Source organism: Accipiter gentilis, chromosome 30 (assembly GCF_929443795.1).
Source record: "Accipiter gentilis chromosome 30, bAccGen1.1, whole genome shotgun sequence".
NCBI classification, from domain to species: domain Eukaryota; kingdom Metazoa; phylum Chordata; class Aves; order Accipitriformes; family Accipitridae; genus Astur; species Astur gentilis.
Genome location: NC_064909.1, coordinates 3,050,639 through 3,070,857, shown reverse-complemented (window position 1 = coordinate 3,070,857; position 20,219 = coordinate 3,050,639). Strand labels below are relative to the sequence as shown.

Sequence of the window (20,219 nt, the reverse complement as noted above, 5' to 3'; positions counted from 1 at the left end):
TGTTCCACAATTTCAAGAAGCTGTTTTGTGGACTTTGCTGCTTATTTTAGTTTGGGAACTGCTCTGAACCAGGTTGACAAAACCAAAGACAATCTGTATTTCTAGCAGGAAGACTTGCTGGGATAATTACAGCTCTGTGCCTATACTGACCAGCCCCTTTCACTCCACACGCAACTTTCAACCATGTGGAGTGACAGCTTCTTCAGGCTCTAGCCAAAGGGATGGGATGCACTTTTCCCTCACATTTTAGTTAAGTGGAAAAGAACAGCCTTCTCTGCACGTAGTGTGGCATGAAGCCTGTCTTGCAGGAACTGTAAAAGCCAGGGTCTGGGGTCTGCCTCTGCTTGAGTGTTTCAGATGCTGACCTGGAATATACATAACTCTACACCAGAGCCCTAACAGTGACTATCAGGTTGTATTCAGGCAGGTTGTGGGTGCCAGGGCCCAGGAGTGGTGCACGGAGACAGACACGCCTATTTGGCAGCAAGGAAGGGGCTGCTCAGCCACACGGTTCACAGGAGAGCCTGACCTGGTTTTTTTTCGGCTTAGGCAAGGTCATGCACCATCTAAATTGGTTAAAATTCCATTTACTGCAAAAGAGGCAAGTGCAGCCTAAATACTCTGATCTCTAAGAACAGCACTTCAGCTCCAGCATGTAGCCTTGGTTAAAATGCATAGAATTCTGGGCTGGTAGGCTGCTGCTAGGAAAAAATTTGTTTCAGACTTTGTCCTGTACTGCCAGGAGCTCAGTGCATCCACACTGTGCAGTGCCAGAAAACCAGGGAGGATTAATGGGGAGTGAAAATGATTCAACCCTAGGGCCTGAGAAATTCTCGCCTGATGCCAGTTTTCCAGATGGGCAGTACCTTGACTTTAGCGGAATGAGCCCTGATTCATACCAGTGTATGTAAAGGTCCTGGGAACAGACCACACCGGGGCGGGTTTTGCGTCTGACTTAGCTTGCTGCTCACATTTTAATTTTCCAATATCAAGTGTGACTTGGATGCCAATCCTGTTTTCTCTCAAATCCCAGAACGCAGGCCCCTGGAAGTATGGTTTGGATTTTGGCCCCATCTCTGACAGCCAGTCCTGTCTAACTTCACCATCCATCTTAAAGAAAGCATAAGCCTGAAGAGCCCGTGTCACTGAGGAAAACAAATGAAATTTTAAGAATGTGTTAGGTTTCAGATCAGAGATGGAGGCTGGAGTGACGAGAGGTTTACAAGCCCACCTCACTTTGTTAACAGCTCAAGAGAGGAGGCATCAATTCTTTTAACGTGATTTCTACCCTGGTAATTTTCCTTTAAGAAGACCAAGGCATAGTGAGATACTGTAAGGTTTCATTCCTGCTGATGGGGTCTTTGCTGTGGGCTTTGTTATTCTGATCAGCTTTGACATGGTATAAAATAGCACTTATTCTCCAAGTAATCCAAGAAGCTCTTCAGAATTCATGAGGTTTAAGTCCAAATAATTAAATTTATTGATCTCTGCTATGTGAAGAAAATTTCCAATTTATTGCAGACCTCTTTGGTGTTACACCACAAATTAGGCCATGTCAGGAATTTCTCTTTTTCTGTCTCTATGTTTTTTTGATGCTTTTGTTGGCCATGAGATTGTTCACCTGATAATAATCGCTGTCAAAACTGTTGTCACTGAGCAGGTAAACTAGGATGCCTGGTGCCAGCAGCAAGCCCTGGGCCAGGCGGACCCTGTGCTGGTCCAAGGGGAGCGGGGAGGCGTTCAGGTCTGCAGCTCACATCTCTGATGCTCTGCTCCTCACCCCGCCATGCATGGCCTCATGGCAGGAGGCTGGGTGCTAATTGCTCTCATCTCCTCTGCGATAGTGCTTCCTCTAGTACAGTGAGGTTAAAGCCCAAGCACTTGGAGATCCCCAAATGCACCCTCTGCCCAGAGGCTGCCTCTCCAAGAAAAGGCGGCTGGTGTTCCTGCTGGTCGTGCCAGAGCAAAAGGGGAATTGCCAGTATGGCTTAGCAGTGGCTAGAAGATCCATCCATACTACATCTCCATCTATTGTGATACAAAGATACAAAGCAGAATTAGAGGCCATCATAGCTCTGTCAAAGCCTTTAGGGACCTGAAAATTAAAAATAAATTACAGAAAAAGTGAAAACTAGACCACAAAACTAAGGACCAGCATAAAAGAACACTATAAAAATAAGAAATGCTAAATCACGAAACTAATTACAATTACTAATGGACATAAAGCCACAAGTAAAAGTGCTAGGGTATCAGCAGAGGCAGAAAAAAGAGAAAATACAGGCTATTATTTAATGGGAAAAGAAAAAAACAATGGCTGATATAGAGAGGATGAAGTAGCCTAATCCATCTCTGGTTCAGGCTTCATAACGTACTTCAAAAATTATTTCAAACAAGGGGACAGAAATGCAAGCAAGAGCACAGAAAGAAAAAAATCTTGAGATAAGTGACATATGGTGAAACTATCAGTGCCTTATGAAATCGACCCAGGTACCAGCTGTAGAAATCTCTGATCTGTTCAGAAGTCATCCCTGAAATTCATGGTATGGGAGAGATCCCAGAAGACACAGGGAGGGCAAATACAATATCTCTGTTTAAAACAAGAGAAAAGGAGAACACGGAAAAATGTAGACTAGTTAGTCTCCCTGGAAAAACACTAGAACAGACTAATACCAGATCAATATATTAAAACCCAAAGGAAAACCAGTTGATAAAAAACAGTTCAGCATAATGAATTTATCAAGAAAAAAAAAATCATTTCAGTTGTTCACTTCACTGAAAAGTACACCAAATCAGTTGTTTATTCCAGAGAAAACTAATTTTCCTCTTTGGCAAGGTAACTAGCTTTGTGGACAACGAAGAAGTAGTTGAAATACATGTTTTAGCAAAGCTCTCAATATTGTCCCACATGGCCATAAGCAAACCAAGGAAGTACATTCTACCTTAGCAGTTCTTTTTGGACCCTTGAGCATAGCTGTCCAGAAATTCCCTTGCTGTCTGGCCTTACCATCAAAGTTTTAATACGAAAACATTCATAAGAAAGAATGCTTCTTTTGATTGAGTGCAGACCACATGTTATGGCTTTGCGGTGGCTCATCAGCAATTCACAGATGATGGTGTGGGAGTCATTGGCCTATACAAAATTGCCTGTAAGTGCAACTAGGTAGAGAAAAACCCAAACAGACAAAGTGTCAGTGATTAACTACCAGTCTGAGATTCATGTGGATCCCAAAAGAATCTGTCGCAGCCCTGGATCTGTTCCAGTTCTTCATCAGTAACTTGAACAACGGAAGAGAGTGTACATTATAAAATCTGCAGATCACTCTGACTTAAGAGCCCATTTGTAGAATAGGACCCAAATTCAAAATAATCTCAATAAATTGGAGAAATGGTCTGAAATCAACAAGGCACAATTCAATAAAGCCTTCAACAAAATATAAAACTAGGAAAGAAGAAAGCAAATGCTGAGACATCAGACATGGAATAACTGATAAGTTAGAAGCGTGTGTTTCAAGATACAGTGAAATGCAAACTCAGGGTGTATCTAGTCTCATTTTGGAAACTCTTACTCAGTGTCGTCTGCAAAAATCATGAGGAAATCTCTCCGTGCTATCCCACCCCAGTGAGGGCTGGGCTGGTGTCTTGTATCCAGGGCTGTGCACCAGACATGAAGATTGAAGCAGGTGAAAATGTAGAAGACAGCTGCAAGAAAGACAAAAGCTAAGGAAACATGGCACCAGAGGAGATGGTGAAGGACACAGCATTGTTTGGCCTGGAAAACAGGAAAGGTATTTTTTAGAAGAAGTTGTTACAAAAAGGTTTCCAATGGAAATTGACCTATTTTTTTTTCCCTTTTGCACATTTTGATGTTTAAAAAATAAATTAAAAAAAATACACATTCTTTCATCATATCTGTTTTAGAGCTTAGTGAAGGGTTAGATTCACTCCTGTTATTTTCTCTTCACTCTACTGAGGAAAAAAATAGGATGATGAAAATGAAAACAGAAGGTGAACTGGAGAAAGAAAAGTAAAAAAGTTAGAACTAAAAACTTGTTATCCTGCCAATTTTCAAAGATGGCTGTTAAACAATGAAAGATAAAATCGAAATAATTAATGTTATTTCCTCTTAATTAAAAAAATATGAAAGAAATGGGAATACTTCTTATTATTTTCTATGAAAGCATAAACTGGATATTTTCACCAACTCTGGATGGTTTAGCCCTTCAAGCTGCCTCAAGAGCTGAGATTATCCACCTCTGCCACCAAAGACAAGTGCAGATATCACAGGTCCCTCCTCATGACACTCTCCTCTCAGCTTCCTCCCAATGCAAGCTGAGACTTTATTGGCAGTACCACAGAAGGGGTTTTTTTTCTGTTGTTCTGTATTGGTTTGGCCACCCTGTTAGCAACAATATAGTTCTTCATCAGAGCTAATGCTTCATCTTTGATCATCCTCCTAGTTTACATTTCTCATGTCTTTATTCAGATCTCACAACCCTCATTATTATACACATTTCCAAAACTTCATCTCCCAAAGGGCAGAGAATAATAGGGAAGTTGGAATTTAACAAGATTTGGCACTAAGCTTTGATTTATTGAATCAGAGGACAAGGGGAATGGGCAGGAGAGGAGGAGCGCACAACAATAATTTGCAAAGATCTTAGGTGCCAGCAAAACCTTGACTGTTAATGATCAATGTTCTGCAAACACCTTTAACCCACTTGTGCTTTACAGAAGCCCCAGAGCAGCAAAGATTAATATCTGGTACCTCAGGGAAGTAACCTAGATGGAGATGTAGTATGGATGGATCTTCTAGCCACTGCTAAGCCATACTGGCAATTCCCCTTTTGTTCTGGCACGACCAGCAGGAAAGGTGTTTGCAGGTAGTCCTCATCCCCATTTGCCCACTGCTAAACGACCCTGCAACCACTGTGAGGGAGAGGAAGACTCCATACCTGAAAAGCTGATGTTTTTGCAGATCAGACCTGAGGTGCACAGACACAGCTCCACGTGTACATACATGTACCCTGGAAGAGATGAAGTCAGGCATCAACGAAGTCATCTGGGCAGCACAGTGCTGTCAGGATCAAACTTTGGTTTTGGAGTTAAGTACAAGTGACCAGCTCAGCACCTACTTGGAGCCCGGGATGGATGGTAGGGTCTGTGTGGAGAACTCAGATTCTGGACATACATGTTTCTGCTTCTGAAGGTAGGTCAACAGGTCTGCAACAGACCGAAACACTTACTGTGAGCTTTACCTTAAGCATGGAAGTTGTCCGGGTGCTTACAACAAGCATGTTCTACAGATTTTTCTAGCTCAGAAGTTCAGAAGACAAAGCTGATGCATGTAACAGCCATTGCAAAAGTCACAGGGATGTCTTAGTATATGCTGCGTCATGTGTTGGCTTTCTGTTGGGGGAAGTAAGGACTTCACAGGTTGCTGCTTGCTGTCTCTCTTGCTGCTGGGCTCTGCACCAAGCCCTTCAGCCGGGAGGCTTGGCAGGGGCTTCCCGTGATGGGGGCACTGGTCTGGCCTGGCAGTGGCCATGGGAAGACCATCCCAGTGCCTCAGGGCCATGCAGCTCCCTGGCCTTCTGCTTTGGCAGGGTAGGGCAGGCTTTGCTGGGGCTGGTGAGCAATCCAGCAGGGCAGGAAGGGGATGTTTGTGCTGCGGGCTTCCTGCAAGACTGGAAGGTGTTGGCACCAGTTTAATAAATGATGCTATTCCCCAAATATGCCTTTAAATTTAGATCTCAGTTTAATAAGGAGGTCCTCAAATGTTCTTTCAGGGCACATGTATTATTTAAAAAACATTTATAAAGGATTAATGTACTCCAGAGCCCCACTGACACAAATCTCTGTCATTTCCAGTGCCAAGAGCCAAAACAGTCCAGCTTATTCTAAGAAACCCTTTCCATCGGTCTGTTTATCTCTATAGCTATCAGTGGGAAAAGTGGTAGACTCAGAGTCTTTAATTTATCTATAGGAGTCCTTTGTTTATCCAGCAAAAAAGGGACAACACAAGCAGTGGTAATGCCATCTCTTCCCATGCTCAGTCTATCCTTTCTGTGTTGCACATGGTTAGTATATTTGCACAGAGGATCTCAAAGCTTCTGACAAATTCATGCTGAGTTCTGCCTTCTTTGACTGTGCAGGCTGGTTGCCTGTACCTCTGGTGTCCTGAGTAATGATTTGTAAATTGGGAAATGTGTCTGTCTGTCTTTTGCAAAGCATTTGTGTATCTGCAGGTGTTGACAGCTTAGAGGGCTCTTGCAGATGGAGCCGTTATTATTTTTCCACGGCAGATAGCTGTGCAACAGGGAGCAAGAGCGTTGTCTCCCTCCATGACCCCACAGTGGGCTCCTGGTAGCTGCTCCCTCTGTCCTGACAGCTGCAAACTGCTAGGCAGTTTTGTTGTTCGTTTAGCTGGAGCTGGCAGCATTTCCAAGTGCAGTTCAGTTTTTGCATCCTTGATCTGTGGAAGGGGTGACTGAAGTCAGGATGCTGGAGATGATAAGCTTTTGTGGGGAGCAGCAACTCCTATCAGGAGAGGAGCAGGAGGTTTTCATGGGGCCTTAAACATTGCTGCTCTTCTGGCACACTTCTGGCAGATGGACTTGTGTCAAAAACACCCTCTTCAGTTGTTCAGGGCCAACAGCAACCTTGCTGCACAGCAGGAGGGTGGTGGAGACCAGCTACCTTCTCTGGTCCCATCTCAGCACACCTTGTGCAGCCCTGTTTTGCTTCCATAGGCATGCAGCTGGTGTTGGGGTGCACCACAGCTCCCTCCCCTTGGGCTGAGCTTGCTCTCTCTGGCCCGTGGAGCTGCTTTGTTAGGCAGAAGGGGGACATGGCAGGAGGGGTGGGAGGTCAGTAGTTTTCCCACACAGCTGAGTAAAGAGGTAGGACAAGAGGGAGAGCGAGCTGGGCTGTGCCTGTGGTCTCACCCTGCAGAGAGAGGTGGTGGTGGGATGGGCCATAGCCCAGCCTTGCTGAGCCCGGGGAGAGGGGGAAGGCAAATTCCCGGGGGGGGGCGGGGGGGGGGGGTGTCCGTATCTGCACATGGGGAAGGTAACAGCCCTCGAGCTGCTGGCTGGGCTCCTTCTTAGCTGCCTTCCCTGATTCCACATACCAGGGGAAGTTGTGGGGCCGGGAGGCTGGAGAGATTTCTCCTCACCATCAGCACTGCAGAAAGCACCCGGACAACTTCCATGCTTAAGGTAAAGCTCACAGTAAGTGTTTCGGTCTGTTGCAGACCTGTTGACCTACCTTCAGAAGCAGAAACATGTATGTCCAGAATCTGAGTTCTCCACACAGACCCTACCATCCATCCCGGGCTCCAAGTAGGTGCTGAGCTGGTCACTTGTACTTAACTCCAAAACCAAAGTTTGATCCTGACAGCACTGTGCTGCCCAGATGACTTCGTTGATGCCTGACTTCATCTCTTCCAGGGTACATGTATGTACACGTGGAGCTGTGTCTGTGCACCTCAGGTCTGATCTGCAAAAACATCAGCTTTTCAGGTATGGAGTCTTCCTCTCCCTCACAGTGGTTGCAGGGTCGTTTAGCAGTGGGCAAATGGGGATGAGGACTACCTGCAAACACCTTTCCTGCTGGTCGTGCCAGAACAAAAGGGGAATTGCCAGTATGGCTTAGCAGTGGCTAGAAGATCCATCCATACTACATCTCCATCTAGGTTACTTCCCTGAGGTACCAGATATTAATCTTTGCTGCTCTGGGGCTTCTGTAAAGCACAAGTGGGTTAAAGGTGTTTGCAGAACATTGATCATTAACAGTCAAGGTTTTGCTGGCACCTAAGATCTTTGCAAATTATTGTTGTGCGCTCCTCCTCTCCTGCCCATTCCCCTTGTCCTCTGATTCAATAAATCAAAGCTTAGTGCCAAATCTTGTTAAATTCCAACTTCCCTATTATTCTCTGCCCTTTGGGAGATGAAGTTTTGGAAATGTGTATAATAATGAGGGTTGTGAGATCTGAATAAAGACATGAGAAATGTAAACTAGGAGGATGATCAAAGATGAAGCATTAGCTCTGATGAAGAACTATATTGTTGCTAACAGGGTGGCCAAACCAATACAGAACAACAGAAAAAAACCCCCTTCTGTGGTACTGCCAATAAAGTCTCAGCTTGCATTGGGAGGAAGCTGAGAGGAGAGTGTCATGAGGAGGGACCTGTGATATCTGCACTTGTCTTTGGTGGCAGAGGTGGATAATCTCAGCTCTTGAGGCAGCTTGAAGGGCTAAACCATCCAGAGTTGGTGAAAATATCCAGTTTATGCTTTCATAGAAAATAATAAGAAGTATTCCCATTTCTTTCATATTTTTTTAATTAAGAGGAAATAACATTAATTATTTCGATTTTATCTTTCATTGTTTAACAGCCATCTTTGAAAATTGGCAGGATAACAAGTTTTTAGTTCTAACTTTTTTACTTTTCTTTCTCCAGTTCACCTTCTGTTTTCATTTTCATCATCCTATTTTTTTCCTCAGTAGAGTGAAGAGAAAATAACAGGAGTGAATCTAACCCTTCACTAAGCTCTAAAACAGATATGATGAAAGAATGTGTATTTTTTTTAATTTATTTTTTAAACATCAAAATGTGCAAAAGGGAAAAAAAAATAGGTCAATTTCCATTGGAAACCTTTTTGTAACAACTTCTTCTAAAAAATACCTTTCCTGTTTTCCAGGCCAAACAATGCTGTGTCCTTCACCATCTCCTCTGGTGCCATGTTTCCTTAGCTTTTGTCTTTCTTGCAGCTGTCTTCTACATTTTCACCTGCTTCAATCTTCATGTCTGGTGCACAGCCCTGGATACAAGACACCAGCCCAGCCCTCACTGGGGTGGGATAGCACGGAGAGATTTCCTCATGATTTTTGCAGACGACACTGAGTAAGAGTTTCCAAAATGAGACTAGATACACCCTGAGTTTGCATTTCACTGTATCTTGAAACACACGCTTCTAACTTATCAGTTATTCCATGTCTGATGTCTCAGCATTTGCTTTCTTCTTTCCTAGTTTTATATTTTGTTGAAGGCTTTATTGAATTGTGCCTTGTTGATTTCAGACCATTTCTCCAATTTATTGAGATTATTTTGAATTTGGGTCCTATTCTACAAATGGGCTCTTAAGTCAGAGTGATCTGCAGATTTTATAATGTACACTCTCTTCCGTTGTTCAAGTTACTGATGAAGAACTGGAACAGATCCAGGGCTGCGACAGATTCTTTTGGGATCCACATGAATCTCAGACTGGTAGTTAATCACTGACACTTTGTCTGTTTGGGTTTTTCTCTACCTAGTTGCACTTACAGGCAATTTTGTATAGGCCAATGACTCCCACACCATCATCTGTGAATTGCTGATGAGCCACCGCAAAGCCATAACATGTGGTCTGCACTCAATCAAAAGAAGCATTCTTTCTTATGAATGTTTTCGTATTAAAACTTTGATGGTAAGGCCAGACAGCAAGGGAATTTCTGGACAGCTATGCTCAAGGGTCCAAAAAGAACTGCTAAGGTAGAATGTACTTCCTTGGTTTGCTTATGGCCATGTGGGACAATATTGAGAGCTTTGCTAAAACATGTATTTCAACTACTTCTTCGTTGTCCACAAAGCTAGTTACCTTGCCAAAGAGGAAAATTAGTTTTCTCTGGAATAAACAACTGATTTGGTGTACTTTTCAGTGAAGTGAACAACTGAAATGATTTTTTTTTCTTGATAAATTCATTATGCTGAACTGTTTTTTATCAACTGGTTTTCCTTTGGGTTTTAATATATTGATCTGGTATTAGTCTGTTCTAGTGTTTTTCCAGGGAGACTAACTAGTCTACATTTTTCCGTGTTCTCCTTTTCTCTTGTTTTAAACAGAGATATTGTATTTGCCCTCCCTGTGTCTTCTGGGATCTCTCCCATACCATGAATTTCAGGGATGACTTCTGAACAGATCAGAGATTTCTACAGCTGGTACCTGGGTCGATTTCATAAGGCACTGATAGTTTCACCATATGTCACTTATCTCAAGATTTTTTTCTTTCTGTGCTCTTGCTTGCATTTCTGTCCCCTTGTTTGAAATAATTTTTGAAGTACGTTATGAAGCCTGAACCAGAGATGGATTAGGCTACTTCATCCTCTCTATATCAGCCATTGTTTTTTTCTTTTCCCATTAAATAATAGCCTGTATTTTCTCTTTTTTCTGCCTCTGCTGATACCCTAGCACTTTTACTTGTGGCTTTATGTCCATTAGTAATTGTAATTAGTTTCGTGATTTAGCATTTCTTATTTTTATAGTGTTCTTTTATGCTGGTCCTTAGTTTTGTGGTCTAGTTTTCACTTTTTCTGTAATTTATTTTTAATTTTCAGGTCCCTAAAGGCTTTGACAGAGCTATGATGGCCTCTAATTCTGCTTTGTATCTTTGTATCACAATAGATGGAGATGTAGTATGGATGGATCTTCTAGCCACTGCTAAGCCATACTGGCAATTCCCCTTTTGCTCTGGCACGACCAGCAGGAACACCAGCCGCCTTTTCTTGGAGAGGCAGCCTCTGGGCAGAGGGTGCATTTGGGGATCTCCAAGTGCTTGGGCTTTAACCTCACTGTACTAGAGGAAGCACTATCGCAGAGGAGATGAGAGCAATTAGCACCCAGCCTCCTGCCATGAGGCCATGCATGGCGGGGTGAGGAGCAGAGCATCAGAGATGTGAGCTGCAGACCTGAACGCCTCCCCGCTCCCCTTGGACCAGCACAGGGTCCGCCTGGCCCAGGGCTTGCTGCTGGCACCAGGCATCCTAGTTTACCTGCTCAGTGACAACAGTTTTGACAGCGATTATTATCAGGTGAACAATCTCATGGCCAACAAAAGCATCAAAAAAACATAGAGACAGAAAAAGAGAAATTCCTGACATGGCCTAATTTGTGGTGTAACACCAAAGAGGTCTGCAATAAATTGGAAATTTTCTTCACATAGCAGAGATCAATAAATTTAATTATTTGGACTTAAACCTCATGAATTCTGAAGAGCTTCTTGGATTACTTGGAGAATAAGTGCTATTTTATACCATGTCAAAGCTGATCAGAATAACAAAGCCCACAGCAAAGACCCCATCAGCAGGAATGAAACCTTACAGTATCTCACTATGCCTTGGTCTTCTTAAAGGAAAATTACCAGGGTAGAAATCACGTTAAAAGAATTGATGCCTCCTCTCTTGAGCTGTTAACAAAGTGAGGTGGGCTTGTAAACCTCTCGTCACTCCAGCCTCCATCTCTGATCTGAAACCTAACACATTCTTAAAATTTCATTTGTTTTCCTCAGTGACACGGGCTCTTCAGGCTTATGCTTTCTTTAAGATGGATGGTGAAGTTAGACAGGACTGGCTGTCAGAGATGGGGCCAAAATCCAAACCATACTTCCAGGGGCCTGCGTTCTGGGATTTGAGAGAAAACAGGATTGGCATCCAAGTCACACTTGATATTGGAAAATTAAAATGTGAGCAGCAAGCTAAGTCAGACGCAAAACCCGCCCCGGTGTGGTCTGTTCCCAGGACCTTTACATACACTGGTATGAATCAGGGCTCATTCCGCTAAAGTCAAGGTACTGCCCATCTGGAAAACTGGCATCAGGCGAGAATTTCTCAGGCCCTAGGGTTGAATCATTTTCACTCCCCATTAATCCTCCCTGGTTTTCTGGCACTGCACAGTGTGGATGCACTGAGCTCCTGGCAGTACAGGACAAAGTCTGAAACAAATTTTTTCCTAGCAGCAGCCTACCAGCCCAGAATTCTATGCATTTTAACCAAGGCTACATGCTGGAGCTGAAGTGCTGTTCTTAGAGATCAGAGTATTTAGGCTGCACTTGCCTCTTTTGCAGTAAATGGAATTTTAACCAATTTAGATGGTGCATGACCTTGCCTAAGCCGAAAAAAAACCAGGTCAGGCTCTCCTGTGAACCGTGTGGCTGAGCAGCCCCTTCCTTGCTGCCAAATAGGCGTGTCTGTCTCCGTGCACCACTCCTGGGCCCTGGCACCCACAACCTGCCTGAATACAACCTGATAGTCACTGTTAGGGCTCTGGTGTAGAGTTATGTATATTCCAGGTCAGCATCTGAAACACTCAAGCAGAGGCAGACCCCAGACCCTGGCTTTTACAGTTCCTGCAAGACAGGCTTCATGCCACACTACGTGCAGAGAAGGCTGTTCTTTTCCACTTAACTAAAATGTGAGGGAAAAGTGCATCCCATCCCTTTGGCTAGAGCCTGAAGAAGCTGTCACTCCACATGGTTGAAAGTTGCGTGTGGAGTGAAAGGGGCTGGTCAGTATAGGCACAGAGCTGTAATTATCCCAGCAAGTCTTCCTGCTAGAAATACAGATTGTCTTTGGTTTTGTCAACCTGGTTCAGAGCAGTTCCCAAACTAAAATAAGCAGCAAAGTCCACAAAACAGCTTCTTGAAATTGTGGAACAGTGTTGTTGGCTTGATTCACCCACCCCACTTGGCTGCAAGGACAGAGCCTACAGACATAGAGCAGGTGCCTGTGAGATGATGAACAACGATGAAAATGCCTGCAATTTCCCACACTTCAGGAAACAAGCTGGAAAAAAAGCTTCAATGCAGGAATAAACTTGAAGGAGAAGTGAACTAAGCAGTGCCCTTCCTTTGCATTTCCAGCCACTGCAGGACGGGCCACCTTACAAGGCTGCTACTGAAGGTAGACCCACACTGGGATGTGAATCCTGCCACTTTACAGTGCCGTGGAGAGTTTTTACAAAAGCAGGAAGAAAAACCAAGCAGGACCAAGTCAGGCAGAGGAAACAGAATTGATTTACTTTGTGCCAGAGCCTTTATCTACCCCAAGAAGTCCAAAACAGATAAGATGTTGGGGTAGCTGATGGTCACCCTAGCCTCCCTTCCTTGGGGCTGGGCATATCTGTGCATGTGTGGTTTACTTCTTGGAGCCAGCTCTCAAGACATCATCCGCCGTTTGTAAAGTACCAAGGCTGTACCCAGGCACAGACACCTAGCCAGCAGCTCCCAGCAATGAGCTCTGTGAAGTGCTCTCTGACACTCGGCTCTGGGACACCTGACGCGATATTCAGCTCATCTCAAGTTTCCCATCTAAGAAGTGGAAGAACAACATTCTTCTTCTTCAGCCACGCGGTGCTCTGTCTCTGTTTGGTGTTTTTTTATTATTATTATTATTATTATTATTATTATTCTTTTTCCATCCCCAAACAAGTAAATTGAGTCTTTCCGCAAATAATGACAGAGGATAGCTGGGGGATAGATGTCAGAAGCATCTCTGTATCTGTGTCACACTCTTGTTCCTATTCTTCTTCTTCTACATCTTCTGTTTCAACCTGTCTGCATTACAGACAGATATTGCTTTCTGTTCTGTGGAGACCATTACATTTGTAATTGGAAACCTCAAGAAATTTTTCTTCCCTCATCGTCTCTCAGGAACAGCTGACGATAGAAACTTTGGTGTCACACTGTCATTCAGATTATGGGAAAGGAGATACAGCTAGGGAAAAGACCTAGTATTCCCCCCCCCCCCCCCCCTTCTCTCTCTCCCTTCAAGTACAGTTAAGAGCTGATAAAGAGGTTGTATTAAAAGCCCTGAGTAACTGGGATCAGGGTGAGCACAACGATGGTAAGTAGAGACAGATGGTCTCATTGAGTGTGATGCAATTTTAAATCCAGATGACTTTTATATGCAGCTGATTTTCTCTTCCAGTCCATTACAAGTCGATTCTGCTCCAGGTTTCAGCTCAGAAGGAGAAATGTCCTTCCATAGGGGAGTCTGTCCTTCCTGCCATGCTGAAATCACACTGACCATATCTGCTTCGTTGTGCCACCCCTCTCTGTGTTGTACCACATAGTATAAATGGAGATTTTTTTGCACCTGGGAACAATAACTGCCATTTTGCCCTGTGTCTGTGCAAAGCTTGGCCAAAGTGACCTTGACCACAGACAGGGTCTCCTGGATGCTCTGCCAACAGCTGTATTTCATCATCCTGAGAAATTGCAGTAACCATTAATGATAGTGATGGATATTTGATATTCCTTCTTTTACTGGTTTTACCACCTTGTGATAAGTCTCTGAGGCTGTGAGTGGAAAAACAGAGCAAGAGGGGAGCCTGGAGTGGATCCTAATGGAAAGGTCAGCCCCAAAGGAGGGGTGGCAAAGAAATTTTCATGGGTAAAAAGAAGGAAAAGTTGAAATGGAAACAAAGGTATAGGAAAGGTTTCCACTTCTATGAAAAAAAGGCTAAATTGGGGCTTAAACGCCTTGTTGTATGCAAACACAATCAAAAACTGAGGCAAAAGAGCTTTCTGTCTAGCTGTGGTGGAAGAGCAGTGGAAATACTTAAAGACCTTTTTTTTCTATATAGCTGAAACGTAGCATAGGCACTGCACCAAGGAAATGAGAGAAAGCATTATGTAATAATAGAGAATTCTCTAACAGAAAAAAAATTATGAGAGTTTCATCAAGAAACAAGAGAGTGGAAATGAGGAGATCTCCCTGCATCACTCGTCAGCTTAGAAATCTTCTGCAGTACATGTTGTATTGATAATTTTTCATTAAAAGTTCTGTCTGCTTGAAAGATAAGGAGCCCTGAGATGGGCAGAATGTCCACTGTCTCTTCAAACGAGTTCAAAGCCCAGGCTGTAACCTGTTGTGCTGTACGTATTTAGCACATGTTTACAGCAGTCTGCCACGCGTGCTGAGCAGTTTCCAAATGCTGAAGAAGGATGGAGCCAGATCTCAACATCTCATACTCTGAGAGAAGATGACAGAGGTTAAGAGAACAACAATTTGCAATTTAGGTTTAAGGCTCATTTTACACTCAGGCCAATTTTCATCACTTTGGCAATGTGAAGAGGATTTCACATAGTAAAAAATGCAATTTATTATTGTTTTATGGCTCCTTTATGTTTTCAAGATACCAAAAAGCTTTTCTATAACTGAAAATCAGTCTCCAGTGTACAGATCTGTTCAGTTCAAAGTAAACAACCCAGCAGAAATGTGTCTCTAAAAGAACGGTAAAAGTGGAAAGGAAAATGCTGCCATACATCCAATGTTTCCACACACCTTTGGCTTTTTCTGCCTTCAGGTGTGCCCCGCACAGACTTTTTTAGCCATTTAGGTGGGATTTCTGCTTTGCTGGCAAAGACATGCCCTCTCTGCTCAGCATGCGCACCATACATTACTCTCTCTGGGATCAGCGCACTGAGAGTTCAAGCCCCAGGCAGGAGAATGATATGTATTATGCATGCAACCCCCTGTGGGCTGTGGGCTCCCATGTGGATGATAAACTCACTCTGAGGACAAATGCACCCTAACGTGAGCACACAGGATAATGTCTGCTTGTACACCCTGGCAGACAAGTAGTGGGCTCCGGGCAGCACCCAGAGCCAGCCAGAGGAGGCAGGTGTGCAGAGCTTCCACTACAGCTGCTGGCAAGTCCACAGGGAGTCCCTTCATTTTCTGATGGAAAACGCTGGGGAAACGTTTCTCTGTTCAACTACCTTTGCAGATCTGGTAATCGGGATTTGGTCTTTTCCATGACTGACAACCCTGGTCATTGCAGACCCCGCTTTGCAACACCAGTCTCTCCAAAATCCTTCCCAAATACCTTGCTCCATCCATCCCAGGACCAGACACACCATTCCCATGTAGCCAAGCCATGTTCTACCTCTGCAAAGATGGCACTTGCTTCGTGGCTCAGCAAATTGTGCAGAGCAAGGTTTAATCACTGATTGATGAGACTGTCCTGCTGCAGACCAGATTCCCATCACCCAGTCTGTAAATCTGTGTAACCAAGCCCTGTCTCAGAGCATTTTTCCAGCATATGCTGCTGTAGTAGATGCGCTTGTCAGCATGGGATCCTTGACAAGAAACAAAAGATTTTTCCTGGGTTCTGTAATGCAGTGATTCATCTTTTTTCAGGTTTCATCTATTATTAATTGTTATTATTATTTTTATAATTTGTTAAGCACTTACAGCATATTTCTCCACACACAAGACTAAATTATGGTCCCGATCTTTGAGAGGCTGTATTTTAAGTAGACAGATTTTTCTCACAAACTGCTATGAGCTCATCATAATTTCTGCAATATTTACAGTATGTCTTAAAGGCCTACCACTTAGATCTTCAGCTTTCTTTTTATTTTTATGGACATTTCTTCTCCTGTTTGCAATGAGATAAAACAGACTTAGAAACCTAGGAAGTGTTAAAAAAAAAAAAAAAAAAAATAAAATGCTTTTAGTATTTTCTTATTTATCATATGATTTCCCAGCAAATCCCATGACTTTCAAGGACTACAGAAGACTCGTGAGAAAACCCAGTGAAAGCCAATAGTGGTAAATTTACACTCTTCAAGCAGGGCAAAAAGAAATACCCCATGTTTTATACATGTGATCATGTTTCCTGTAATGTGGCTTGTCCTACATGAGGGTATACAGAAGAAATGCTCTTTGATCTCTTCCAGACTACGTGCACGGTTCACGCGTGCACTGGGTAGTCTCTGATCTGGGGGTCTGGGCTTGGTGTTGCTCCTGCCCACCCTCTCTGTCTGACCATGGCTATCTCAGGGCACGTGTAGCCCCTGTGCATTGCAAAGCAAAAAAAATGATCCAAGCTTTGAGGCAAAGACTGTGCTCGCTAGGAGAAGTTTTTACTTATTGCCTTTACAGTCCTTGCACTAAGCACTGGAATTTCTGGTTCAGAGCCTTCTTTTAGACATAATGAATAGAGGAAATCATTTCCATGACCATGGACCGGGGCAGTGAGTGCTGGGACCTTCTATGCTAAAATGGCCAGGGCAAAAAAAGCAGCTTGCAGCAAGGAGCCATGATGGATATGAAAGCTCAGGTCAAAGAACGGTATCGCAGCTGCTTCGTGCATCACCTTTGAGAAGCGGATCTCTTTCCAGTGCCTGGAGGCAGGAAAAGAGTTCAGAGAGAGTCTCAGTGTCTGTTTCTGCTGGCCAAACAGCCCACACAGCACCTTTTGCTCCCAGCCAAGAGCAATGCAATAAATGAGGCAGGAGAGAGATCTGTGGTTATTTATCGGTTTAAAATGAACTGGGCTTATTGATTATTTTTTCCCTTTTCTTTCTGAAAACACAATTAAGTTGGTATAACTAAGAGCTCCACTAATGGACTGTGTCAGTAACTGATGTCCACCCTGAGCTGAAATGAACTGCATCCTTCTCTGCTTGTTTCACCCCAGTGTTCCCTTCTCCAGCAGCAGCCCACATACTGACTCATGAAATCCTTCCAGACCCACTGTGCAGGCCTCTCCTCTCAAAGCAAGAGTCACCATTTCTTCCCCCCCCCCCACCCCCGCCAAAGGGCTGTGATGCGTGCAATGAGCAGATGCAGGTCCTTCATCTGGCACTGACTCCTTATCCCGTTTAAACCGCACAGGGCAGCCATCACCAGCTAGAGGCTCAAGAGAGTGCTTCATGTCCATTTGGAAGCTGCCTGCTGGGGAAGCACAGGAAGGCAACAGCCCCCTCCTGCTACCACTGCCACTCAGAAAACCTGCCGGGAATGGAAGACGCCTCTCACAAAGGTAGATCGGAAAGACAACGCCTGTGGACATCCAGCCACCCAGCCAGTACCCCAGCCACTGGCTCTGTGGGACCCATCCCAGAAACCAGCCCCCGTTTCCTGAGTCCAGAGATGAGACTGAATCGAGTAGGAACTTCCTGGCAAACATCCCACAGGCAAGGAGGGACACTCTCCTTCCCTTCTTGCTGTCAGATCCTTCCGGGACCGCATCCCCAGGTTTCCATCACCAAAGCATCACAGTACCATGACTTCAAGCCCGCCTTGGGGGGGTAGTGGCTGTTGGGCTCATGACAGACCACAGGATGCCCTCTGTGCTTACAGCCAGCGGGTCTGAGCTGTGCTCAAACAACGACAACATCGCTGTGGGCTGGCTTTGCATGGGGCCACGCACCATGGCTGCTCGAAGGTCTTCTGCTGGTCCACAATGTGAGTTCGGTGGAAACGGCCACGTCCATGAACGGAACCACAAACTGGTGGGGCTGCTTGCACGTCTATAATTCGACACATGACTCGAAGTGCCATTGAATCAAGGGCCTGTAAGACATGGGGAGTGCCCCAGCTGAAAGCACCCCCACCCCACGCCATTTTGGGGGATGGAAGCACCTTGTGCAGAGAAATGAGCCCCAGGCTGAGCTGGCGGGGCCGAGGGTGTCAGTCGTCTCTCTGAAAGGGTTACAGAGAGTGGCCTTGCATATAAATAACAGGAACGTACAACCCAGGACTTTCTGTCCCTGTCAGACAACCCTCGATAAGCAGTTGTGAGAAATACAGCAGCCATATGGTAATAAAAAATGGGCTTACGTTTGTCACCTCATTGAATCCAAAACAACAAGTATAAAATATGATGCATCCTTCTCCAGCAGACAATGTCTTCTGTACCACCTGCAGGCCAGGTTCAGACCCACTGAGGCCCCTGAAGGAAGGTATAAATTACACGCATCCATATGCATAGCGGTACTTCCACGAGCACCAAACACAGTGCATTCACCATCTGCCTGTAGGGGAAACTACTGCACAGAGGCTGAAATAGCCTGTCCCACCCCACTTCTGCCTATTTCTTTCTACTGCCTTCAGTGAGAACCATGAACATGTACTCAAAGGCAGAGGTAAGTGTCCACCTCACCTGTCTAATGAAGCAAAAAACCTATCTTTTTCAAACAAGCTGACTGTCACGCAGCATTGCCTTCTCATCACACTAACAGCTCAGACACTAGCAGAGCTATTGGTGTGAATAAAATTATATTTATACACAGCGACTTTGCCAGAAGAGCCATTCGGTGTTTCTGCATGGACAAGGCACTGCCAGGGAAGATGCACCGGCTGCTAACACTATGCTTTTCTGGATATTTTTCTACCAAATTTTGTCAGGAATAGGGCAGTTCTTCCAGAACCGTAGCGCGGCTGCAAAGCTACGAGAGCACAGCTCAGTCCCCCTATGCCGCCAACCACTGTAGCCACACAAGCAAAACCCTACGAATGCAAATATTTGTCAAGGAAGGCGCAGTTTAGGTCCCAAATTTATAACTGAAGAAGTGGTACTCAGAACCTAGAAAGTATGGATACTTTCCCCAGCTCTCCAAAAGAACGTTCCTCCTGGATGTCCTAGGCTCTATCAGCACTGGAAAAAGGTGAATGGCTGTGATCATGGTTGCTGGATTGAGTTACATGGCTAGCTGATCTTCTTTACATCAGGGCAGTGTGTCTCCCTCAGGGGACTGATCATCTCTGAATTATACTTGAGAACCTCCTGTGTGTGTCTAAGGTTGGTTTCACACAGGTAATGCTTCACGCTGTTATCTCAGTCTGATGCTGCAGTTCCCCTCAAAGAAATACAATGGAGATATGAAAGTGGTTTGCAGGGGACTGGGTTGCACTGCCCACCTTGTAGGTGGGTAACAGGGTTCCAAAATCTCGAGCTGCACTCTCTGAATCCAGCCAAAACAACTGTTATAGTATGCAATTGGGGGTTTTACTCTTTTGTTATCTTTGTTTTCTTGTTTCAAGGGCAAAAAGAAGACGGAGAGAAAAGCAACCTAAAAATCAAACCATTTCCACTCATAATCAGGGAGAAGTCCTCCACATACTCCCAGCTTGTACAAAACGAAACCTTTGCACTTTCTTCTCATTTTTCATGGAAAAGAGTTTGAATTCATTGACCATTTATTTTAACCACGTAGCTGCAAATACAACAAGATTAGATGGAGAGGTAGGACTTAAAATTGTCATTCAACAGAAGTCCAAGGCTCTCCAAGAGTACCCTGAGACTGATATATTACTTCCATTGCACTCAACAGCCGTTCCCCACACCACCAGGACCCTGAAAGTCCCCAGTGCTGCCATACCGGGTACTACGATGGGACCTGTGAGTCCTGTACCTGAGCCAGGCATCCTCCAAAGGGCCTGCTGGGGAAGGAGAGAAAAGCATTACCCTGGGGAAGAGGGGCATCAGCACGGGTCAAGGCTAGGAAGGCAGGTAGTGCCAGGCAGGTATTGCTAGAAATCATTCTGGAAGTCCAGCTTTCGGTTTGAGCAAATACTTGTCTTGGTACCGAATCACAGCTGCCTTTCTCAAGTGCTCCCTTGTAATGCCCTCATTCATATTCCTCTGTACTGTTCTGTGTTTGTGGTTAA

The 20,219-nt window shown here is 44.5% G+C and overlaps 1 protein-coding gene across 2 annotated transcripts in view; it reads left to right on the top strand.

The window, feature by feature from the left end:
- The window catches only part of SUPT7L (SPT7 like, STAGA complex subunit gamma), a 474,734-nt gene that overhangs the window by 41,227 nt on the left and 413,288 nt on the right, over positions 1-20,219 (top strand). Inside the window, exon 6 of one of the 2 annotated variants that reach the window (XM_049833743.1) lies at positions 10,377-10,392. The exons of the other annotated variant lie outside the window; for it this stretch is intronic. The gene's annotated coding sequence lies outside the window, so the exon portion shown is untranslated. Of the gene's footprint in view, positions 1-10,376; positions 10,393-20,219 lie in introns of those variants that run through there. 2 annotated transcript variants of the gene reach the window in all.